The sequence below is a fragment of the Linepithema humile genome, chromosome 7 (genome assembly GCF_040581485.1).
Source record: "Linepithema humile isolate Giens D197 chromosome 7, Lhum_UNIL_v1.0, whole genome shotgun sequence".
Lineage (NCBI taxonomy): Eukaryota > Metazoa > Arthropoda > Insecta > Hymenoptera > Formicidae > Linepithema > Linepithema humile.
In genome coordinates, this window is record NC_090134.1 from 21,148,796 (window position 1) to 21,175,437 (window position 26,642).

At 43.8% G+C, this 26,642-nt stretch overlaps 1 protein-coding gene across 7 annotated transcripts in view; it reads left to right on the forward strand.

Annotated features, from left to right (window-relative positions):
* Window positions 1-26,642, forward strand: part of kug (kugelei) — a 290,315-nt gene that overhangs the window by 159,543 nt on the left and 104,130 nt on the right. The window lies entirely within an intron of this gene.

Below are 26,642 nucleotides of genomic sequence, written 5' to 3' on the forward strand. Positions count from 1 at the left end.
AAAACAAATGCGAGATGCCTGAACGCGTAAATTTTTGACAATTTTGTCGATCAACTTTAAACTCTTTTTATTTAAAAATTATTACAGCCTCGACATTTTGGTATAAATATTTCCAACTGACTTTAGAAATTTAACGGAAATACTGTTTATCTGGAACACTCTGTATAATATAAATTGCTGTTTTATAATACTCCGCGTTTTCGAATTATTGCATTCCTCGCAAATTTCATGGGAATTCTTTGAAATCCACTTGCAGTGCCTCCAGGCGTGAAAATAGCCAGAGCTGTCCAAATAACAGTGTAAAATTAATTTTATGTACAACGTTGCACAACTGGTGCAGCACTGAAAATTTAAATCTGTTTTGACATGTAAAACATGTGTACGCGAGGAAAATAACATTTTTATTTAATAGAAGAGAAAATTCAATTTAAATATATTCTTGAACAACTTGTACGCCGCTGTATTTACTATGAAACGTTTGCGATCGTTCGTGTGGCTGCGTGGATGTGCCCGATAGGACTATCGAAGCTGTTTTACGTATATAATGTTTGCGTACGATGCAGCATCATCGTGGAATGCAGATCTCATGTACCCCGGCTAGTGGTATTTAAGTGCCGCGTAATTCAGTCCAGAACCTCTGACCTCCTACATCCCATTCTGGACGCCATACTGCCTCTCCGTTTCTCTCCTTCAACTTTCTCATTGTTCCTTTTAACTGAAATATCTTCTCGTTTAACGACAAGGAGGTTCAAAGTCCACGAAGGAGTCGAAACGTGTTTCCACGGGACTTCTATATGTTCCTCTTATTCTTCTCTTTAAAATATAATGTTCCTCCTTCTCGAATGAAGCAGTAAATATTTGAAACGTGTATCTACCATTGCATAACGTTGACGTTTATCGATTCAAAAATTCATGAAATAAGTCGAAATGTAAAGTATCGATATTCGCGGTGCGGGAACGGTAACTGTATCACGACAAAAAGTAATAATTTTAAACTTCTTTGTGCGCAGGAAGTGCACAAAAGATGACTCGGAAAATGCAAAGGCCGCGATGTCCTGGTTGTGAATTATTCATATCCTCTAAAATACAAAGGCGAAATGTCATTTTGCCAATTTTTATCAACCACTTTTTCATTTATTTAATTTATTTTATTAACTATTTAAATAACTTACCGATGTACTGGGTGACGTTTGCATTAGTTAGCATCAGTGATTTTGCTCGAAACGACGAAATGTCGCGCGAGAAAGATGCTTTGGTCGCCAGACGAGCTTAAAGCTTAATACCTGGATATTAACGAAAGTTAAAACGCACGATTCTACAGAGTTGTATACTCTGGAAATTTCGGCGAGTTTAATTAATATTACTTTTGTACATTATCTCTGATCTTATTTGATAATAGCTTCTCTTAACTTGCTCGCGCGGATTAATAACTTAACCATGTAGCAATAAATTTGTTATTCCGCTTAGCTCTGAATCCGTCGTTTTCGTTTCATTGTTTTCGCGAGTCGAGCGATTCTAGCACCTCGCGCGGAGAACCTAATTATTTTTGCTTACATCCGATTACCGTTTTATCTGCGCGCGCAAAGTGGGAATCGGCTGTAAAGCGGCTACGGCGCGCTATTTATGAAACCTTACGTTGACGCGAACCATTTGGATTTTATGATCAACGCTAACAGAGGTTTTGCGAAATTGATACGATCGGGTTTTATTCAATCGTTATCGAGTTCTTTCAATAGCGACCGATACGAGTGGTTTTCATCGGGGGTATCGAGGCCGGGATATCTTGAGTTTCATTTCCACATAAAGCTTATTCGATAAATCCCTGGCGCAACAGCGAAGCTGAGAAAGCAGAGGAAATTATTGATTTTTATTACTGGAACTGATCGCAACATTGTATGTACAGCCTCTCACGTGGAAAGATAAATCAAACGTAACGTGACCGGGATGCGATGTTATTTCTGAAGGTGCGATTTCTTGTCTCCGACTATATCGCTATGCTGCATTGTGTCTCGCGGGGAGAAACGTCAATTTTTTTTAATATTAAATGAACGAAGATATAAGAAGGGTATATTAAAATAGCGGCCGTTATTTTTATAGGATTATAATTAGCGCGCGCTAATCTCTTTTCCCAGAGGAGATGACATTTTTGCGGCAGCCGATGAATAGACCGGGAGCTTAATCTTATCACGTTTCAAAGGCAAAGACCTCTGGTAGCTTGCTTGCGTGCAACTTGTAATGCAAGCGCGCGGGCTCGAGAGAGATCATCCGATTAAGTGTAGCGAGTTACGATCAAAGGCCGTGATACCTCGCGTGTCGTGTGCGGAATGAAAGTGTAAACGCCTATATTTATAAATTCATCCACTGCAGCTGCTTCTACACGGCGGATTAACGATCGAGTTTCAAGTAAAGTCTCCTGTGGCTCACTGTGAAATAATAAGCTCCCAGATGAGAGCGCTGTGTCGATGCGCTACGGCCAGGGCATACTGATCTTCGTGAATATTTAGATGTCTTGCCGCGCAACGTTGTCGATACTTTATGTTACATATTAGTTATATAACATTTAATTAAAAAAAATTTCGCTAAAATTTAATGGGAATTATCCACCTGTTAGTTACTGTCGAAGCGGAGTATGAATAGACTTGTGTGTATTTAAACAGCGCCAACGTGGAAATTCATATAAACATAACAATAAGTCTCGTTAAATTTCTCCATTCAATAATTTTAAGCACGTTCTGCAATCCCGCGTAATTGCCCTCGTCGGCAATTACGGAATGTTGCGGAACGAGGTAACGGTTAATGCATTTACCGAAGTTTATTACTCACATTTGCGATGACGAATAATAGACAATATTCGAAGCAATTTATTCTAACGGAAAGCAATTTCTTGGATGTTTACGTGATACAAGCTGAGAGTTTGTTGTTTTTTTTTTGTTTTTTTTTTAATGTAAAATCGCATGTGTTAGAATTGTTTAGAAGATTACATTTCTTAATTGCGCTACAATGAAAGCGCAATTAAAATATAATGTTTGGATGAAAATTTCAGGAGTGTTTTTTTTTTTTTTTTTGTTGTAGTTGAGCTAAATTTTTTCGCAGAAAGTTATAGAAAAATCGTTACTATTATAGCAGGGTCGTGATCTTTCGTGCTTGGCGCGACAATATCAACTCACTTCCGTGGGAAGTTTACTTCGGAAAGCTTTGCATGATGCATGTTCGGGCTCAACGTCGTATGATGCAAGCCACATCTCACACGTCGCTGTGGGCGCGACCTCATAGAAGGGGGGGACGTCCGGATGAAGCAGCCGGCTAAAGATTAATCCTGACTGATCCAGCGCGGTTTACGAACGCTATCGATATCTGTCAATGCTATCCGTCGAACCACTTTCTTCGAGCACACTCTAACGTGATATTCCGACTCGCGATATATTTTTACACACCCCGCATTTCGCGGGTTGTCTCGCTCTTTCCGGCTTCTTGACAGAATTCACGCAGTTTTCCGGCTGTCTCGAAAAATATATTTCGCGCTCGGCTAGCGTTGATATTGTTACGCTTTTTGTGAAATATTTCCGCGCGGGATATTTTATTACGGTCGCTCTGAGGTATGCAGATAATTTATCGGCGATTATGAATGCTCAGAAATTTTAGGAATATTACACGTGGTATAGAATACAGAAGATACGGAAGATGTATCTCGCCACTATTCATCTTAAGAACCTAGCTGCACCGGCTACACGGATTTAAGAGCCCCTTAGCCTTTTCTTTTCGCTCGGATAGAACCGAGTATGAAAGAGAGATTAATTACACCTACTTGTGTATCGTAAGCAAATACGACGTGCTCCACCCACTTGAATAGACGACTCGCTCCGTGAAGTTTGCTCGACCGCTGCTCGCTCAAAGAATCGCTAATTACCTGAACGCCTTATCCACCTCCTGCTCTTCCTGTTCTTTTCTCCGTTCTGCTTCATTTGCCAAAATCGTGCGAGTGCACTTTGATGCACCACCATCCTTTAAGTAGTAAACTTTGTACGCAGATAAGCAAGCCATTTACATAAGGTAATATTATCTGAAAAGTTAACAGAGTCGACAGCTTAGTACAAGAAACAATTTACTAACTTAAGTAGTTTAAATTATGCTCGCGCACAACGCCTTTCTCGTCGGTTAGGTGAAAAATCGATGTCAGCAGGATAGACCGGTTAATTTCTTCTTACTATCTAAAAGTTCTCTGTTAGTCGTAAACGTCACCGGCAGAGTTTTACATTCGCCTAATATACTCGCCGCACGAAGTGCATTAAGAAAATCTGCAAGCACGGCGAAGCGAGGGGGAATCGCGAGACTTATAACGTCCGATAGCGAAAAAGCGGATTTCGCGCGCGCGCGCGGAAGAGAGGGAGAGAGAAGGGAGACGTCTCGACGGAAATGTAAAGCTTAAGTTCCGGTGACTTGGAGCCCCGCGAGAGACCGTGGAAATAAACCGCGGGAGTTACGCGGCGGATAGTGACACGACGGATTAACGATCGTCGCGGCGGTAAAAAAGTTTTAATTTATACCGAAACGGCATGTCCTACGCAGAGGACTCCCTTATTTCGCCGCCGATATCATTCCCGCGATCCATCGATCCCCTCTTCGACGCCGTTCAGACACTGGCAAACTTTTGTCTTTTGAGCTACCGCCTTTGATACCACCTTTTATATCTGCTGTAGAAACGTCAAACGACGTGGAAACTCAGATATCGGGGCTATCGAGGGGGATTTTTTTCCGGTCAAATCTCTACCGCAGCGGCATAGGCCTCGACACTTTTTTTTTTTTTTTTAATGTCTCACACCGTACTCGCGCTTACCTCAACATGTCAACGTGAGTTAATCCTCGTAATGAGAGACGCTCGGGATCGATTACAATGCGCACGCCTACGCGTGAATTAACAGCGAACAATGTTGACCGCCGATCACGGAGGTAAAGTTTCCCAATGCAAATTAGAATCCGCATCGTGACTTATCCCCCTCGCCTGGGCTCGTACGCGCAATATTTCAGCGGAGGTCGAGATAATGTCAGCATGGCGGCTACCGGCATTGTGCGCTCATCGAGCGACCGTCCCACTCGTTCGATCTCGAATGTTTCATTCACGGTGAAGGCGCGGGTGGGTGTAAATGAATCGTATTTCGCCGCCGTTAATATCGTAACCCGCTGGCGTGGGCGGGTCCCAGCGCGCGGGGTTTGTTAATCGAGCGTCGTATCTGCGGACACGGAGAAAATGTATTACTTAGGCAGTCGGAAGGGCGCGCCATAAATTTCCCACCTAGCGAGATTTATACGAGACACACAGGGCACACGGAGGCGCCGTCGCTTTCGCCGTCTAATCGGTCGCCTTCTTCTTACGCCTCCCTTCTTCGCCCGGAATTTTTCTCTAACTGCCTTATAAATGTAGAGTAATAGCGATGAACTCCGCTATTAAGCTAAGCGGTAAACTGCTATTAAGCACGGCTATGTTTTCTCATAAAATTTATTTTTTGTACTAAAAAAAAGAAAAAGAAAGAAAGACTTTGCTCTTCCAATATTAGATTATATCATAGATACTTCTTTTTCGCGAGGTGCCCTGCCAGCGGCGTTAGTGATTAACGAGCGAATATCGCTGCAAAATGAGCTAATGAGCGTAACGTTAAATTAATCTAATGAGCGTAAGCATTATCTCAAAAGGCGCCGCACGAATGTCGTAAAATTCGTCGCAAGACGCCGCCTTAACACGAGTGCAGCGCGTTTATCACCGTCACTTGACGGTTACAAACACCTGATGTACGATCGGACGATGATTCTACATCGCGCGCGCGAACAAAACCAATAGCAATTAAGCGGCGTTTATCGATAGTCTCATTAATAATCTTATCTCGTGTACGGCGGAGGGCCCTTACCCTTTTGCGCTAATCAACGCGAATGCAAGTATTACCTACTCGCATTAATGACTGCATTGATCCGCGTGCAAAGGGCAGTAATTACTCTCTTATTAACCATTAAAGTGCCATATTTAATAGAAGTTGTATAATGCGTTGATACGCTTGTGTGAATTCACATAACGGCTTTCAACTGGACGTTTCCATCGATCGGGAGGATTCTGAAAGTGCGTCGTGGAGAGCGTGTGAATTATTAGAAAATCTCCAACGCAATTTTATTGGAAATGCAGTAACGAACAGGCTCGCGCTTGTTAAAAAATAATTATGTAATTCTATTCAATACATCGCACCCATCCCGTTGCGCATTTATGCAATGTAAAGTAATCATAATGGCGTATTCACAGATAGTTCATTATCGGATTTAAATGCGATTTGTTGTTATAAAGAGACATGCATTCTCCGAAGTGTTAATTTAATTTCATAATCAATATAAAACTTGTTTTCTTTAATTGTCCATTATTTTTACATCGATAAATTCATGAAAAATTTCTCTAAATAAATCGTACGTGATTATTTGTAAAATTGTGATTTAAGTATCCTGTGAAAATTATCGGAATATTTATATTCGTTGGTTTTATACTGAAAGATTTACAGTCTTTTGAAAGCAACATATTGATTTCGATAATTGACCGCAAATGTGCATTTTACTCCAATTGATTTTCACGATTGACCAACGATTCGGTCGCATCAGCCGAACACCTGTAGTGTATCGTCCACGCTCGGTGGCGGCCGAGATAGTTTCCAACGGGCGACACACGGAGTAATTAATGCAGAAATTAACCCTTGAGGTTAATGATAAGCGTTAACGACTAATCACCGGCTGCGACCGTGCGGCCTCGTCCGATACTATTCCGAGGGACCTGCTGCCGGCCCACACTCATTAGCGTCCACTCGTCCTTAACAGCACGACGATGAAGTTGTCCTCTATTTGTTAGCGGACTCCTACAGACTCCTCCGTCTTTCTGATGCCGGACGCGAAAGAAAGGACGTAATTAATCGAACGCGATGGATTCCATTATCTTGAGAAAAAAAGCCCGCGTACGCACGTCGCGACGATTAATAGCTTTCGAGAGAGATAAATTATATTTATCCCACGCGTTCCCTCTTTCTCTTCTCACATCGCGCTGTCGACGTGTACGTCGGATGTTTCACAATTGATTGCAATATAAGAAATTACAATAGAATCTGCGAATCGAATTATGAAGTGAATAATTTTTGTCGGTTGTGCGACGTTCGTTATTTCAACGCGGTTATAAAAGTTCGTGTAATTTTATACATCGCGCTTTCTCCTCTCTGCTTTCTTCTCTCCTTCGCGGACGTTGGATCCCGGATGCAATTTAGAGATAGTTTATACCGTGCGTCCGGCGTAATTACACGGCTATAGTGATAAGTACACCGAGGTACGGCGATCGCGATCCGCGCGCGGAAACCGGCCTCGCGGGGAGCGAAGCGTGCGCTCCGTATAAACCCATGAAATCCGATATTCCTTGATGGAAAAGCGGCACTTCCCGCACGTCACGGACGACATAATGTTATTGCGGCGTATCGGATATCCGGCCGTAACTAACATGACCTCCGGTCGGATAACTTTACGACCCGCGGAAGCTGTCATGCAATAAAGACGTACAGTTCGGTAAGTAGTATTCGAAATTCAAGCCACAGGTCGCTTTTTTTCTCTCGCAGAGAAGCGCAGCGCGAAGTTCACCGCTCTCGGGCGGAAAAACCGCGATTGATTTAAATACGGCAGCGCGGATGGATTTCGTTTGATCGCAACTCGCGCGAAAGCGCGTCTGAGAGGCGAGTTAAAATTTTCCACAACATTGACGTTAATAGACTCGCGTAATTGTTATTCCTCGCGTATTCCGCCGGAATATATTCCGTCAAACGAGCGTCAGTCAACATCCTCGCCGCTAACTATTCCAATTTATGCGTTATAACGGCGCGACGAGGTAGAAAGCCACAAGGCAGAGTCACTCAACGTCGCCAGGGGGGTGAGTTTTCTCGCGTGCGCGAGGAAATATGCGCCGCGGCGGCGGCGTTCTCCGCCGTAATCGCGGACAGCCAGCCAGCCCAGCCGGTTGTGAAAGATGTTCCGCCGTTTCGGGGCTCGTTACAGAAAATTTCCTTAATTTCGCCGGTGAAATTGCTACGGCCTCTCTTCCGGCGCAGGAGGATGCCGGGGCGAGGGGGGGGGGGGGGGGGGGGGGGGGGGAATACGTCGCCGCGTATCCGAGAATTAAGCTACCCTAACTCTCGAACCGGGAGGAAGCGTGAGAGGGAGTGCGGGAGGAGGCGAGGCGCGGCGTGCGGAGGGAGCGAACGAGCGAGACAGCCGGGTCTGGATAGTGGATAGACGCTGTATAGCCCTAGGGCGACTTGAAGTATGCACTTGACGCATGCAACCTGAAGTCTGGCTGCATCCCCCTGTGCTCCCCTCCTCCCCCTCCCCCCTCCCTCCTCGGTATCCACCCGAGCGCCAAGATCCAACTGTCAGGGCGAGGCGGGGCTCCCCCCTCCGGCCACTCTTCACCCTGCCTCTCTAAATCTCCGGCAACCTGTTCCGGAGAATCCACCCTATCCTTCGCTCCACTTTCGTTTCTGCTGTCTGACTCGACACGCGCGGCTTCCATGGACTCTCTTCTACTACCCGCTTCTTCGGCGGACTGTGTACCGTACGACAATTCACGTCAGGCGCACCGCCCGCCGGAATTTATTACAACTTTTAAAGTCTGCGCCGCGCAATACCCACGGCACCCGCGCCTTCGTCCCGCTCCTTTCGCTGTCGCGTTCGAAATATGCTGTCTGTCTACCGATGTTTATCTCAGCCCCGGCACGGTGACTAAAATTCGAAAAGCGTGACTAAACGCTTTCAACTCTCTTGTAAGATCGAGGCCTTGTCTATAACATGACAGGCTAAAAGATAACTCAATACTCACTTTACCGTCAATACGCCGTTTGTCGAACCGAACACATGCCGAAGATAAATATAACATTATCTATCTCGGCGTTCAGAGTTTTCTTATCAATTTCGGCGAACAAACTAATTAACATTACGCTCATTCATTATGAAATGCCATTTCTCAACAAGATTTTCCGGCACGCTAATTTCGCTCAGAATGTCGGGGACGATAAACAACGGAAATTTTTGGCGTATCGTGCAAAACACTCCGCGCGAGTTTCCTCGAAACTCCTTTCACGATGGAATAACCCGTTCGAGCGTGTTACAAATAGCTCGAAGCGACTTTCGAAAGGCCCTCCAGCTCGGATTCTGCTTAGAAGTTAAATCCCGCGATGACTGGCTGTCGTAGCCTGAAACAAACGCGGCGGGGCCGTTAGTGACTGTCCGCGTATGGCGCGGCCGCGCGCGGTCCACGACCTCGTAAAATGTCTGGAAACTTACGTGGGTGGAAACGTCAAAGTTAGTGAATGGCCCATTCAATGCACTGTCGCGTCCGGTCGAACCGGTCCGCGATCTCGCGTTGTATTTATTTGGCACGTTCGCCCTCACTTTGGCGAGACAGGAAAACGACGAGGAGGCGAAGCAAACCAGCGGCCGCTCGAGCACGTTTCCCGCGAAGTGTCGACTTCCTTTTTCATTTCGCGCCATCGATCCGTCGCGACAGGAAGAGACGACGGCGACCGAGAGACGAGAAGTTCATTCCCGACACTCTGACGTTCGGAATCAAAGAGATACACTTCCAACTGTACAAAAACACGCGACGAGTCTGTCACGTTTCTCATCTGTCGATTCTTGTTGTCCCCCTTTATCGCGTTTTTATCAAATAGTTATACACTTCTATTATCTTATTTTATTAAGCGAGAGTGTCATTAAAAGTGACAATGCATTCGGAGAGCAATAAAGAAAAGTCTAAAAAGAAAGAGAAATTATTAGATCAGCTATTAATCAAATGTTTTTCTCTTGTTTCAGGTAAGCGATCAACTCTGACATATGATTCGCGACATATCTTGTGAGCAGCGAATAACCGTGAGTACATTTATAAATAATGACCCTAAAAGATAATATATCAAATAGCGAAACGTGTTTCTCGATCTCGTCGTTCCGTGAAATATCGTTTCGGAAATACAAAACTTGCGATTTAAATCTCGTCGACTGCGGACGATGAAGCTTCCGATGTGCCTGAGTAATTCTCGCATAACTTAGTGCTTTAATCAACAATTCAAATCGCGATGCATAAAATGTGGAATGACGAATAGTCCGTAGTTCCAGAGGTTCTTGTTCGTTGTGCGAAAACATCTTGCACTCCGGTTGCATTGTTTATGCACGAAATTCGTGCATCAATCAATTATGGATAAAGTACGGCAAAAAGATGCAGTGGTAAAGCATAGTTGCTCGGTCGTCATTTTCGACAGTGTCGTTTTTATTATGCCAATGCGTGCGCGCGGAGCGGTGTTGCATAATTTATCGAAAGAACTTGCGACACATTTAATATTTGAATATTGCAAATCTACTGAAGCTTTGCAAATGAATATTTATGAGGATGTTGATTTCACATTTCGTTTATTTAAGTAAAAACAACAGGACGCTTCTGTCTATATTAATAATAATTAAAATAATGAGGTTGGAAATACAATAACATAATAATGAAAAATTTTATTACGAAATTTTATTACAAAAGTGTATAATACTGGCTTACAGAATAATTATGTAAAAATAATCGCATGAAGTACCGCCGCGCTGGTAGCGCGAAATAATTCGCAGGTATTGATCTCTTTCGAACGAAACGTCGCGTCGCTTCGACGGGAAAATTCTCTGGCGTACTTATTTCAGAAGCAGCTCGCGTTTGACTTCACATAGAAGTCACAATCCAATAGTAGCTGTTACACGACGGAAGGTTGTATCAGCGGATCGTGTCGGCAACACTACGGTGGATGCTGACATAACCCATATACGGGAACCGATAAAGTGTAATGCGTGCCGCGTGTTTATTATGCGCGCCGTAACATCGCGAGCGGAATTAGAGCGAACGTCCGTCGTCCTTGTCGCCGTTGTTATTTACCGATAGCTTCGTCAGACGACGAGCTAACCATATTGTATGGAAATCCACCGGCAAGATACTGATTGCTGAAAGCACTTACCGTACGGTCGGTTGTATACTCATCGCTTCGAATCAGAAACAACAGCCTCCGTTTCCGCTCTTTGCTCACACGCTCGTCCCTTAAATTAAATCGACAGCTTCGAAAAACGGGGGGAGGAGTTCATACACTTTAAATACTGTTATTTATTTTAGAACTCACAAACGCGCTGTGATAAAATATTTTTATTTTCAAGATTATTGAAATGTACGTTATTTTGCGAAAATTGAGTTTTCTTATGACTGTATTTTTTTTTCTTTGTCGCTAATCCGATACACAGATAATGTTTGTTTCTTAGAGATTGTACAGATTAACGTACAGGTAGTACGCGAAACATATAATTTTCATTACGTTAGAGAAAGCTTGTTTTACTCTACCGTTGCTTGTAACGCGATAGACGATCGAGCAACAACTCGACTATGAGCGAGGTGCTTATCCTATAACTAAATTTGCGGAATTTCTCAAAGTTCTAAATACATAATAATCGATCTAATCCTATTCGGGACGTACGATATATTAACGTTGTGGGAGCAATTATCGAAATCCTCGCAAACGATTTATGACAAGTCGTACGCGAGCGACAATGCAGAAATATATTAAAAAGGGAGTATCATGTTACTATTTTTGTCCGACAGTTTTTTTTTTCTCGATATATTCATTTCGAAAACGCGGAAGCACATCGCGAATTGAAACAACACGCGATAAAAGCACAGACTTTGCTTTATGCTTGCGAGATCAATTTGATTGAATCGCAGTGTGTTTCAATAGTATTTTATAGCAGTTGCGAAACAAACGTATTTGCATTTGTCACCTAGTCGCGCCGTATTCGGTGAAAAATTTAATCCACGCCTTTGTTTATAAATTTGTTTCCGATCGGACGACATTTGCTTCTCGATGACTGATTTTATCACGCATCGTTATAAATTTTATTGTGAATCGTTTTCACGCGATTGTGTACACGCCAGTTGGAACGAACGCTCTCGCGTAATTCTCAATTGACAATTCGTCTCTAAAACATTTCATTTGAATTGACAAACATTCGTTCCCCATTATATCAACGTTATTACTTAACACCGTAATATGCGTATCGTGTTCATAACGCAGGCGGGGGACGTCGTCACGTATTGCGGAACGGATTTCGTCGATAACTACTCTCGTCGTGGTAATCGCGCTATATTAATAGCGCTTCTGAGGGGAAGACGTGGATATATCATCGAGCATTACGAAATATTGATAAATCATAATTATATCGGATAATTTAGCTCTGTCCCTCGATGTTATAATGCTGACTGGCAGGCTTGTAAATAAGTGGAACGATGCATAGTTCTTTTATATTAACGCGGAGTGAGAATTATTCTCGAGCGCACTGTGCGCTCATAATAGGGAAGATGAAAATGCCGATATAATGTCCGTTAAACGACGTTCTCTCCCCGAAAAAGAATGGCGCAGTCTTGTCCAACGCGGCGCCTATCGATGCGGCAATTTATGGTACGGACGAACCACGCTTCGAGATCGATTTCGCACGCATCGTGCATCGTGGGTAATCAATTACTTCCGCATAACGACCGTCCCTCCGCGCCTCGTTTACGTGTAGAAAATTCTGCGCGTCTGGCACGTTCTACGTAGCCGCGAGGAAGGGAACGAAAGGGCGGAAGAGGAGGAAGAATTTTTATGAGTGCGTAAGAATTATGTAAGAACGACGATTCGATTTAAGCTCTCCCGGCTATTACGCCCGGGGAAATAATGGAGACGCGTTTGATGGCTCCTTTTAATCCCTCGACATTTCCAACGCGTAATCTTGTTTATCTGACACAGACTTTTATTGTGCCACGAAGGTGTTAAAATTAATTAGAACCGTGTGAACACTCTCTTCTCCCGACAACGGTTAATGGTGTGCCAACAGCGCCGAGATTGTCGAGTCGCCTCTTAACTCACCGGAAACTCGGCGGCCACCTTTTACACTAATGAGTGGTGCCTTCACGAGACGACCGAATGTACCGAAACGATAACGATTTACGGCGACGCGTGTCGTTTTCGCGAAAACTCGAATTTTCGACGATTTACACGTCGCACGAGAGAGATATTGTTTTTTTTTTTTTTTTTTTTTTTTTACACCGACATTAGAAATAAGAAAAAATGCAGAAAATATTGGAAATATCTCTTATATGATATACGGTTTGAAATTTTAATATAATCTGCGGTTTGAAATTTTTCGCTTAAAATATTGAATATTGAACGATTTAGGAATTTAAAGCATATAATATTTAGCAAGGATAAAGCAAACGTAGCCCGTACGTATGTGTCTCTAGGGACCTTTCATAAATGATAGAGAGATGGAGTATCCTCTTCAACGTAACGTTACGACTTATTCATTACCTTACGATTTTATATATGACAACATATAGATGCGTATCTTCACTTTAGGGATACTTTCCAATAATCGAACTTCATCCTCTGCCAACATAATCAGAACTTTGCGCCGCAGCCTCCCCGCTGGAATTTGCATATCGCTTCATCTCGCAGCTTCCCCCTCCGAAGGGAGCCACTGCTACGAAGTAACTGCGAGTACTACGACGTATAATGTTAAAACATCGTGCACTGCCAAGGGATTTTGGCGCGTTACGATCGTTCCTTTGCGGCGCGTCAACGCGTATCGCACTGATTGCCTTGACGTTGGATTAAAACAGTTTCGAGTTGAATCGGTTAATTGCGAGCAATATCTTTTCATGGCGCTCTGCGGAAAGCAGTGCGGACAAATTACGTTCCTAGAACAATCTCAAAGCTGCGTTTTCTAAACTGTAAATTTAATATGCGCGACAAAGCCGCTGTTTACTAATTACCTTCGCAATCGCTAAATAATTTTGCAATAATATTTTTAATAATCCACAGGCGCGAAAAAAAAAAAAAAAAGTTCTCATTGCGCCGCGTTTAAAAGTATGCATAACGCTGGCGCGGCGTGACGACGCTCGTAATGCCCGCCTCGGTTAATAACCCGACGCGAACGGGGTGCGGTTTTCCTCGCACGTATCGAATAATTTATCGCTACGCAGAGGCTCGCGAAAGCGCGAAGCGAACGTACGGCCGAGAGGGAATAGTGAATGAATCGATAAAGCGAGGTGTGTGCGTGGGCCAGGATCGCGCTCGCCAGGCGTCCGTCGCTCTCGCGCGACCGTTTTCTCTCCCTACAACTCTTTGCTGTATTTGGAATTCCGCGTAGGACTGGTTTTCACGTTTCCCATATCCCTCTTCTCCCCCCCCCCAGATCCCTCCTTACCCGGTAACCTAAATAAATACGGCCGGGCGATTCCATCCGACAGTTTCGTTACCGCACAGTAATAAATCGCGACGGATATCGACGCTATTATGCGGATCGTTTACAGTCCCCTGAAACTGCCTACTAACGACAGCTGCAAATTAATTAACGAGAGTTTCGCTCTAAGGAGTAGCGCGATTACTCAGGGCTCAACACAGCCGGGATTTAGCGGCAATCACCGCGGTTGAATCCGTTGATGCACGATTAATATAATTGTTTGATTTCTCAGAGACTCGTTTTCGGCGTGGCTTTGATGATCGGACTTGGCGTTTGTGAAGCAGATAAATCTCTGCGGTCGCGCAAACGCGTTACTTTAATGTTTCAGATAAAGATATCACTCTTTGACCTGGTTTTACGATGGAATTTACAATTTCGTTCGATGGAATTTACAATTTTGCGAGCAACGGATATCTACACCTTCAAAGTTATACTGTATATATATATATCTATTTTTGTTGAAAATACATTTTTCGGATATGAATATTTTATTCTTCGATAGTGGCGTGAAATGCAATTTTCCACATAGATCCGCATCTTATATGTAAAATATTAATATTCCACAATAAGCGACTCGTCCAATATCGTTGCAAATATTTTGCGAATTATCCGACAATGGCGGATTTGCTTTGCAGTCTTCTTGACATTTAACACGGCGAGCGGATGCGAGGGAACTTTACAACTACCTTTTATAGGAAAGTTTCATAAATTTCAGCAGGCTAAATCTTTCGCCAACCTCCATTCTGGCGCACTGATAAATAATTCAGCTGCGCTTGAGCTGCAACGTGCCAGGCACATTACTTAAGCTGTTTATGCCGAGAAGACTGTGCCTAGCTATCTTTACCGGTATAAATAATAAATTCTGTTGCCGGTGATTGACCCAGAGACCCAGAGAGAAGAACAGTAGAGGAGGCTTTTTAGGATTATCCACTTTACGAGCTATTCCGGAGATCAAGTTGAGAAAGATTGCTACTCGTGTTGACGACACTGCAATGAAAACTAATAGAAAGACGCGAGCGTGACAAATATAGAAAGATGACACGTTTCAACGGCGGAGTTTAGGCGTAAATAACACTCAACATTTATGGGCAGATTATGTAAACTATCTTTTTACGTAAGCGCTCCCTAAGACAATACTTATAAAGCCGCGTGTCTTTCTTCGTTTTAAGCGACGACCTTATTCGGTATTCAACGAGGTTCGAGTTCCGAAACTATTGGAAGCAATACTCGGAGGAAACAAGGTCAAATATCGGCAATATCTTTACATAGTCATTACCTCGTTTCTACAGGCTCACATTACTATCGCCGGCGCAGCGAGAGCGTGTATATCAAAGCGGCAACAAACTCCCTTTCATCCGAAAAGACTCCGTTCGCGAACTCCTCGTCTCTTCAATTCCCTCTCTGCCGCACTTCCGACAGACGTCTCGAGGTAATAAAGGCCTCTCCGACTATAATATCGCTTCTCGCGCGCCAGAATAGCTCGCGCACAAGAGTATCAATTCCGTCTGCAAATATTTATCGGCGTTGCGCAGAGAGACGGAAGACGACACGGAACCGAGGAGTCGGCGGGAAGAAAACAACGGTCGGGTCGGTCGGTCGGGCGGGCGGCAGTGATTCGACGCTACAATCGTTGTTCCCGTGAGAGAAAAGCGTATCGAGCAAGAGAGCCTGTCGTCTCGCAACGAGGCGAACGCCCACGAGAACGACGGCGGTGAGCCGTCTCGACTTGTGCGCCGTGCCAACCACCTTGCCTTATGCGTTCGCATTTCCATGGCAGTAACCTGCGACGAGCGCGCGGCTCCACCGCGCGATCATAATGGGACCACCTCCGCGTGTTTCCTCGAGACACAAGTGCAGTTACGTATCCGTGTGCGACGGGGGGCTGCGGGTCGCGGCGAAATAAATAAACCGGGAGGAGTCACGCCGCCAGCGTTGCTTCAATGAAACGTTGATGAAGCGAACGATAATATTGTCGTCTAATTTGCGCAAGCAGTACGCAAACAAATCAGAACGACGCGGAGAGTAGAAAGATACATAACGTATCTGCATGAATCGCGAATAATACGCACCGCGTGCAAACAGGTATACGCGACCCGCGCGGCAAATTAAAAATATATTACAGTTGAAAATGTATTACATTTTATATGCAGAGTCACGAAAGAGCGATAATGACGAATAATATTTCCATAATTAATTGACGCGGTTAAAGTATAATATAAAATAACTCGGCGGGGATGAGATAATTTTAGATCACAATCCGCGAACGGGCCAGTAAACACGGTATTGATGAGGAGGCACATCCATTATAGTATCGATAATAATAACGAATTAATTGCCAGAGAATAAATTTATGGACATTATCCAGTAATTCGCAATTCGTTTATAACACAGAATTTATCAAACTGCGATGCAATTTTTGCGAGCGCGCGTTGCGATCGCTCGCGTATAATGCGACTCTATGACCCTCAGGCTAAAATAAATCGATATATGCGTTGGTATAAAAGGAAGAAGAGATCTGCAAATACAGAATGCGGATACAACGGACGATTTCAAAGACCTCTCGCTTATATATTGAAAAAGATAGAGGATACGCGTGCGCGGCATTCACCGGTAGTGTTTGCGCGAATGTATCATACCTTGGTAAGAGTATATACATCGGTACCCCCGGGGAGTCACGTCTATCTCACAGTCGTCACGTAGAAGTTAGAGGATCAAAGGGTCAATCTGTTTCTCTCTCACATTCTTCTCTCTCCCTCGATCGTCGCCAAGCGCCAAGTCGAGTTTCTTCTCCCCTCCCCCTCTGCGTCACGTAACTGCGACAATAGTTTACACATGTGTCCCCGTCGCGGCATCGAGACCATAAAGCCCCTCGTAGTAGCGAAAGCTTATATCGCCGTTATTTGCCGCTCGTCCGCCCGCTCGCCACTATTTCTAGCGGCGGCGGCGGCGGCATCTGCGCTCTACAAGGGTTTGGACAAAAGTTTACGACTTTGCGGCACGAAGCAGGAAGGCGTCGTTATGTTAACTCACCGCGTTTACTCGTGTGATTTTATTTTAATACGATTACATTCTATTCTACATCCCGTGTTACGTCGGCCGATTTTTCAGGGATTATGTTTGCGGAATATAAATTACGGAGCGACGATCAGTTTAATAGCAGAAAAAAGTGTTTGAGTAATATAAATTTTTATGACCTTAGATTTACGATATTAAATGGATATTAATCGATACATAGACGATGAAAAATAATTTGCAATTTCTTTCTTTTGAAAATTCGAAAACTTTACTGATAATTTCGCCGATATAGTTGTATGATATGTATATATTAATCAATTTTCTGTTGAATAGTTGAGCAAACATATCAGACGCATCAGTCGAAAATGAACTGTTTAACTAATGAAAATTATTTAACATAACGAACGCTTTGTACCTACTATGAACTAGTTCAGAACTTACTGCGAACTGTTTATTGCGAACATTTATTCGACGTCACGAGTTCCGTTTCGCGTTCCCATACGTATACATGTATGTATACGTAACACCGTGTAACGCTATGACCAAACTTATCGCGTTTCATTCGTAAAGGGACTAATTTTCTGGCCGCTGAGTCGGAACTCGCAGCGCATGAAATCGCATGATATTATGCATGGTATGTCATAGATCAGACTGTTTACTGTTATCACACCGGCAGCGTAACGGGAAACTACGATATGCAGATTGCTAAACTTCCGTAGGATCGCTGCACGTGCATTGCGTGTTATATCGGGTATTAATAACACCGTGTCCCTCGCCGCTTGCCCCAGAGCCCCTTTGCTCGAACTTTTCATTTATTGAAGCTTCCCGGTGTGATTTAAACTCCCCCCCCCGAAACAATCCGCCGTTGTATTGTGCTATCTATCTCGGCCGGACGTGCGGTGCAAGTGCATGAGAGAAGAATGAGACCTTTCTTCAGTAACGCAATAATACGCGACGTATAATATACAATTATGAGCGAGATAAATAAATTGCTCCGCTTCGCATATTCGCCGTTCGTTCCCGCCGTATCGCTGCCTGTAAGAAACCGCGCGGCTACCATTGTGCCGCGCTAAGTTTTTAATATCTGACATTTGCGCGCGCGCGCGTGCACGCAGAAAGCTACCAGCGACGCGTTAGCGCCGAGTCAATTAGATTTACGGCACCATAAATCTCCATCTCGGGGCGCGAGTCAAATTGCAAATCGCTGCCGCGAGAAAGGATATCGATACAATGGCCCCGAAAGGGCATTAAGCCGAGCATAAGCCGGGGAAGGAGGGGTGCAGCCGCGGTCGGTCGCTCGTGGTGTGTGCGCGAAAGACGGTACAAATATCAAATGATAGCGATGGCGACCATTAATCTAATGTCCCGTTACTTTATTGTGGTGTTCAACGTCAGACATCGACACCGCGGCGTGCGCACACACCAGCCGTGACCGACGAGCTGTCCGACGATGTCGAGAAACGTCTTCCTTTCTCCCCGACAGCCTGAACGTTCGCTCGCCACCTGCTGCGAAACCGTGGATTTTTAAGACAATGCGAAATTCTACAAGGCAGCGTTCATCGATTCCGCGTGATTTAGTTGCCTTCGAAAATTGCATGTGCCGGGGTTTATTATTTATAACTGCTCGTGTGAAAAGTATGGCACAGGCTATGATTCAATGAGCCTCTTTGACCAGTAATATATTTCAATTCTCGTCCGTTGACGTAAAAAGTTATATTGATATCCGTTGCCGGTACCGTTTAACTTTCGCAGCGTCATTCGATAAAAATCGCCGGATGACCATAAATACATATCCACCTGATCATTAATCGCAAATGTGGGAAGTTACCTTTGAATTCAGTATGTCGAAAGTCTGAGGGATTGAAATTCCTGAGTTATAGCGCGACGCGGTGGTGTTCCACCACCTCGTCTATATTTCGTTTCGTGACACAACAGGGGGAAGCGTGTACAGCACGATGAAAAGGGCCATGGAGGCACGGCGGGTACCTGCGTGCGGGAAGATTTATGAAATTCTCCTCACGACGACGACGACGACGAAGAGGCAGTGTAGACCCGGCGATAAATAACGTTTCACCTCGAAGACACGCATGCGAGAGAAGTGGCGTTATCGATGCAAATGCACCTTGCCGCGCCTACTGACGAGGATATACGTGATCGCGCGCGTTTCCGCGCGAGCGCGGTCGCTTATTTTGCGCAGCAGCGCGCCGAACGGGCTCACCGAAAAACTGCCTTTTGCCGCGTAATCCCGCTAATTAATTTATCTCGTTAAGAAATTAAGCGCGACACGCCGCTGCTCGCTCGATAATTTACGGCAATTACAATTATTCTCGATCGTAAATCGCGTCTTTACGAGCGCGATGCGTGCGTCCGAAGCGATGCGGCCGACCCGAGTCCAAATAAATGAACATTTTTGCGGTTGACAGCTTCCGTGTTTTCCTCGCGGATAAATCATGTCGTCGAAGTATCCTAACCGCATGCGCAAAAATATAAATCTCATGCTCAACGTGACATTGCTTTGAAGCGACGGACAGCCACGAACGAGCGATCGAAAGTTCCCGGCCTCGTCACGTTTCTCTCTATCGCATCGCTCGTCCGATCGCGCGCGATCGTTGCGTAATTCGTACTTTTCGACACTTGCGACAAGATAAAAATGCAAAACAGATGCGCCTGACATGTGTTCGTCGGTATCAGCGTCGACGACGATTGCAATTACGCGGGTCGTCCCTTTTAATTTTTTTTTTTTTTTTACCATGGCGCGATACAAGCTGACGTAAGTTGCTCTCCTCGTCGTCATCGCGCGCAGACGCCTACAGTGATCATAATTCCGCGTAATTGCCTCGTTTATTAGCTCCTCCAGCTATTTATAGGGGGCGAGACAAGACGTATGTCGCTCGTCGTGATGACATATCGGTGAGACAAGTAACAGGCTTTGTCGCGCACTCCTCTGCGTCGATGTCGATCGGGGAAAATCGCGGAGCGCGCGCTCCATCTTCTCTTTCCCTCCGCACGGACTATTAACTCTTAATGGACTATTTCGCAATATATACCGCGGAATCTCGTTCGGCCACTTCGTTCTTCCGCCCCACTTCTATCTTTTCTTTCGGCAATTCCTCTCCGCCGAAATCTAGTTAAGACCGTGTCCGATTGGGTTCGTGTCGGTCGTCGTCTTTCGATACCGCTCTAATTGGTTTCTTCTCATCTCGTCTTGTTCGCCCTTACATCTCGCGTCTTTCTCCGACGAATCCTTTTGTAAAGCCAGCGTGCCGGAGCATTCGTTTGGATTTAAAGTCGCACGGATGTGCAGAAGTGAGATTGTTGGGCGTGATTTCGTTTTACTCGAATGCGATAAATGAGGCTGCGCTCTATCAGAGATAAGATGTAGCAGCTCTTTCACGAGATAGTACAGAAAATTGCACCAAAACTTATGGCTGTTAACAAAGAAAGCGCGAAAAATTTTAGAAAGCAAAGGGAAAAAAAAACAGAATACAAAATAATTTTTTTAACCTGCTGATCTTTATGACTCGCATTTTTTCGGACTGAAAAAAATATAACTGCAAACAACTATTTCTGAATAGTTCCAGATTGAATTGCAAGAGGGAGAAAAACGCCCGGAAATTTTACTCTCGTCCGCCATTATCGCGTCTGTCGGCGTTATTCAGCGAAGCGCAAATTCGCGATTCATGTTTGCTCGAATGGCGGACCTGCAAAACTTATTTGGCGATAACGCTCGCGTAACCGCCTAAACGATGCATTCACTAATCCCGCGCTGTCTACGGTTATTTCCGGTCATGCCGACCGGTGCAAGAAACTTGGCCGTTGTCCAGAGCGGATACAACGGCTCGTAGTTTCATGCATTTCACCGGTGATCGCGAGGGATTAGACACGAAACGGGCTTTTGCACTTCCGACACCGGCGTGTTGAATCAAGAGCGCGATTCACGCGCGTCGAGCGATCGTTTTTGCCCTGACATCACGGCATTCCGTGTTTCATCCGTCCGTACATGTAGGTTGTACGGGGTATATTTAATTATTGACAACGATCTCTTCATCCACGAGAAAATCGTCGTAATTGATTTATCGGAAATCTGATAAACGTCTCGTATAATTCGCTATCGTTTTTCGAAATTGCTGAAATTTCCGTTTATCGCCCCGGAAGATTTACTTGTCGTACGTGCCGCGTTTATATCCGTCGACTAGCGCGATGTTAGAAGTTTCAATTTGCGCAAACCTGGAGAGTTCCTCCGAAAGACGGTCTCATTAAGGGAATTGGGTCGCCACGCGACAATGAGCCGGCGAGCGTGATGAAAGCCTCGTGCGATCCCTAAAGGACAAGCTGCAATGAAATACATAATCCATCTCGTACGTGTTCCCCTGCAAGGATATCGCGCTACTATCCCGTTTTGTCCTAGACAGCAATAGCTGAGCTTTCGCGAGATGAGTTTCAACTACTTGGCTCGTCCTTGGCACCTTTCGTCGAGCGTGAACTCGACTTATCGTGACTGCCGAGCGATCCGCTTGAGCGGAAAAAACATCTCCCTCCTCGACGAACGTCTTGACGCCACGTACATCGTTCGACTAAACCGTATCCCGTTTCGCGACGTGGTTGTTTTAAGGCTTCCGTCGATGTTCTCTGCTTACCTAAGACGAGAAATAAACTGTCGACCGTAAGAACTGGAACACGCCTTTGAATTATACCAGCTGGCTACGGCACCGTTTCTTTACGACGTTGTTTGCGGGTCGGTTTACAATTTAGGAACAAAGCGTACAGCGGCGAGGCCGTAACATGTTTCTCTTTTTTTTGTAAAAGGAGGATAATTTTGCTTCGTTTGCTAAAACACGATGGGCGTCATGATATTACATCGTAACGACGCGAACGTAAAATCCACAACAAATTTCGTCCAGAAAAAACTTAAAAATGTTTTCTCTCAATATTACATGCGCGTGTAAAATCGCATTTTTTTACTGTATATTCGATGATAATAATTACAATAATAATAATGATTCGGTGAAAATATGGTCGGTCGATCGTTCAATGCGATGATTTTAATTATCTATTCTGAAATCAATATCTTTGAAAATGGAGGGAAATAAATTCATCAATTTATTTACATGCGAAATATAATTAAAAAGATATCCAAAGATTTTTTCAACTTACAATCAGACAAGTGCACTTCTAAGGACGAATATCTTTTCTTTTTGACAAGCGAAATTATTATTATCGGAAAAGTCTTCAGAAATCCTTAGAAGTCTCGCGGCGACTTCGTAAATTCGAAAACAATTTGCGGAAACGAATCCAGGACTATGAAACTTTTATTTCCACATAGCTGAGCTTGATTTCTTGCCGATATCAATCAAAATTTAAAGTTATACGATTGCAAAGTATTTCCACAATAGTCTGATATTGATTGTACGGTCGTATAACAACAGTGTTCACGCTATAATACATTTATTTAGTTTCTAAATAAATGCTTGATTTCATATACGTGGTACATGAATCAAATGATAGATTAAGGAACGATAATTGCTGGCACGGTATAAATACCGGCTAAACCGCGTTGTTTATGCGACTTTAATAAAGTCCCGCGCTTATACGCGCCCGATATCCCGAAAGAGAGAGAGCAGCGTGCGGTTATTTGAAACAAAAATTACGTAATACGGCTATAGTTCGCCATAAATTCGGCCGATATAAGCCGGAATATTATCTCGCGTTTATCACGAAAGCAGCGGCGCTCAGTATTTAGGAGTTAAAGTTAAACGGAGCATCGAGAGAACGCTTTATATTCGTTCTCGAAATATAGTCGAACAACTTTTAAAGAGTTCGACTCTATCGTAGAATTCCGTTAAAGCGAGCTTTGGAGTTTCGCGTAATTCAGGAAGTAGCTTTCTCAGTGTATCCCGCGGCTGTGCGCTGGCTTTTTTAACCTTAGTTGCAACATCATAATGCCACATTTGAAGTTAGTTTAAGACACGGTTTCTACTTTCAGTGGATATCGCAAAGTTCGATATTTTTCAGCGCGTTAACAAATATCGCATTATTCTCTTATTATTTTAATTATTTTGGATTTTATTATCGATTGTAATAAAATGCAATATTTCAGCAGCCGGCGATAATACAAATTATTCGTGCTCTCAAATTCCGAAACAAATTCCTTCGCTGAAGCACGCCATTATTATCTCGGCGCTTTTGTTGCTGTATTTTTTTCAATTTCGATTCCTTTATCGTACCGAATCTTTTTTCTCTGACTGCGGGTTTTTCAATCTTTTCCAATTTCAAGATCCAATTCTTCGCGACACAGGTAAACCTTCAGCGTTCCCGACCGTAAACGCTCGCCGAGAGACGAATGTGACATTCGTATAGAAAATGGCGCGAGTGTTCCTCCCGTTTTCCCATTTACCTCCGCCAGTTTGTTCTACATTTGCAACTCCCCATTCTCGTTCTCTCTATCGCGGCTAAAACGACCGAACTTCGCCTCTGTACGAGTGAAGTCTTGGTTCGTTATACGTGGTTGACAGATGGTACATTCGTAAATTTCAGCGGAATTTATACGATCGTAAGAAAGTCCTTTTGAATTTTCACTTTAAAGCCTTATTATACAAATCCTTAATGAATTAAATTGCAGATTATATGAAAACTCGGGATGCCTTCTTAGATTGCAAATACTACGAACACGGTGAATTAAATTATCAGAAAGATCAGGTACAGTTGCCTTTCGTGACATTCATACACGTACACATTTGTTCGAACATTGTTAAAATTATTCCGGAAAATATCGTAAGGAATCTAAGGAAGATAATTTCTGCGCGAAAATGTTGTGAAGTTGCTTCTGTCGTTCCGCGAGAAGTCCGATACTCGAAGCTGACGTACCGCGTTATGCAAGCGACGCGACAAATGCTGTTATTAAATTCCATTAGAATGATGATGCTCCTGTAATAATTATCGTTATCAAAAGCACGGCGTGGTGGCAAAAGCGGTTAAATCGTCGTCATGATATTACGCTTCACGACTCTCTCCCAACGTAATATTCCCCGCGGGGTGTCGTTTCGTTCTCCAGCGTCGAGTTCTCCCGGCTTTCGGGACGTAAGTATTTCCGAGTCGTCGTGTGAAAAATGCCTCGATAATGCAAGCGGGGAAAACACGCTTGAGAAGTAACGCGAGCAGTTATACATGTTTCTAAATTTCGGTGCTTTCTACAAAAGAATGTAAAAAATATTCCGCTGCTGCAAACTGCATTTTGTTTTATTTAACAAACTCTGGAATAAAAACTAGTTATATTAACAATATTGACAATTCCGCGTTTATTTAAATATCGATTTTCAACGGCCAAGTTACAACAGAACTGTCCAATGTTGGCGTTTTTCTTACTTCGCTGCGATGGGTCCAACAATCAACTGTTCCAATAAAGTAGAAATTAAGCTTCTTTAATTTTCAACTTCGCGGAAAGCGATTTCCGATAATGACAAGCACGGATTGATCTTATTGATTGGTATTACACAAACAATGTGTTACGCGCCGGTGTTACACAACATGATTCACGTGCGTTCTCATCAAACTTTAAGAATCGCGCTTTATACAGCGCGTCGCTGTTATATTGATTTATTGCGCCTGATAAATCACGAATATTGCAGTGAAGTTTACCGGCGCGCGCGAATCGGACAAGTATACGATACGCATACTAAAGAACCACCAAAGGCCGGTTTCTCATGGCTTTCTGCGACCCTTTGAAAAGATTCCGCTTTATTCTATGTCTTACACCTGTCCTCGCGATTCTTCCCTTTCAAAGGCAGGAATGCGAGAAACTCGTTTGACTCGCGTGGAATGTGTCGCTACTGATGTACACGAAATACAATCTCCCGCGTTCTCTCACATGACGTATTCTATCTACAGAAAGCGAACGCGTAAAAAATATCATTAATTAAAACTTTATCTGCGTATGGCTGGAAAAAGCGTTAAAAAAGTATTTTTCAGGATAAAATAATCTTATACTAGCAATATACGACACGTCATATCGTGTACATGTTGCAATAGTCATTTAATCTCTTTGACATCAGTATATCTATAATTATCGCAATAATCAAAGTAATCATGCAAAAAGATCAAATAATTTAATGATCAAATGATTACTGCATTAATAGTTGCGTAAAAAGCGCAGAACGCTAACAACAGATATCTATTAATTACAGAATTTCTGTTATCGACTTTTGTTACACGCCGCGAATAATATGAATCTCGGTGCGTGGAACGAACAAACAATGACGAGTGTGTATTTGCGCACATTTACGAGTGACGTTGATGGGAAAACATGTATTAACTATCTCGTCAAAGTGCGCGCATCTAAATGCACTTCTGCTTTGATATGCCACTCTCGTTCGTCATGCTTTCGCACATGTTTGAGAAGTTATTGTAGCATACGCTCGCCCGGAATAGTACTTAACGTCGTAAACGAAACGTTTACCAAATTACAACTGTTTTGGTGTACTACTGCTGTACTATGCGTAGACTGTGTGCTAAATTTGGATAATTTGTATCGTTTGATATCAAGCCCAGAACTCCGAGTTACTTTCATCAAAATTTCCCCGCGAACTCCGTAACGTGCAAATTGAAACGATATTATCACTCTTGTACGTGCACTTTATCGCTAAAGTTATATGCCTTTTTGTAAGAGGGACGATTAATATTCTTCATGAATATACGAATAATTAATCATGGAACTGCAGCAAATTACGTTCCACCATGTCGAGAATAATGGCTCACGATCGGCACGAGAGAAGGAAAGCTCGCGTCTCGACAAGTGGCGAATGAAAAATATGTCACGATCCTGTTCACCTGCTAGTCACGCTTTTGTCCTTTCGATTGCCTATAGAATCTACGAACAAAAGACAAGAACACGCAAACGGAGTTTGTCAGTAGCATTTTCTCACCGCAAATGCGCAAAGCAAACGAATAAAAAAATCTCCACGTAGTTAAACACCTTCCTGGTATTACACGCACGTTTGAGAACGCCGCTTTCACGATTTAACACATCCGCCGACAGGCGTTTAACATTAAAATAAACTTGGAAAGATGCAAGCGCGTATGACGCGCAACGTCACGTTATTCTTCGCGAGTTTTGCTCAGCGGGTCGCCATTTGACATGAAGTCGATATCGACGTCTTTTCCGCGCATCTGCTATCGCTCCGCAGTCCCGCTCGACGAAGCTGTCGTCGTTTCTTACTTTGGTTCGTGGCACAGGTATCAACGCGGTAAAAGGATTCCGGAGATGGAATTCCCGCGGTCGGCCAGAAATC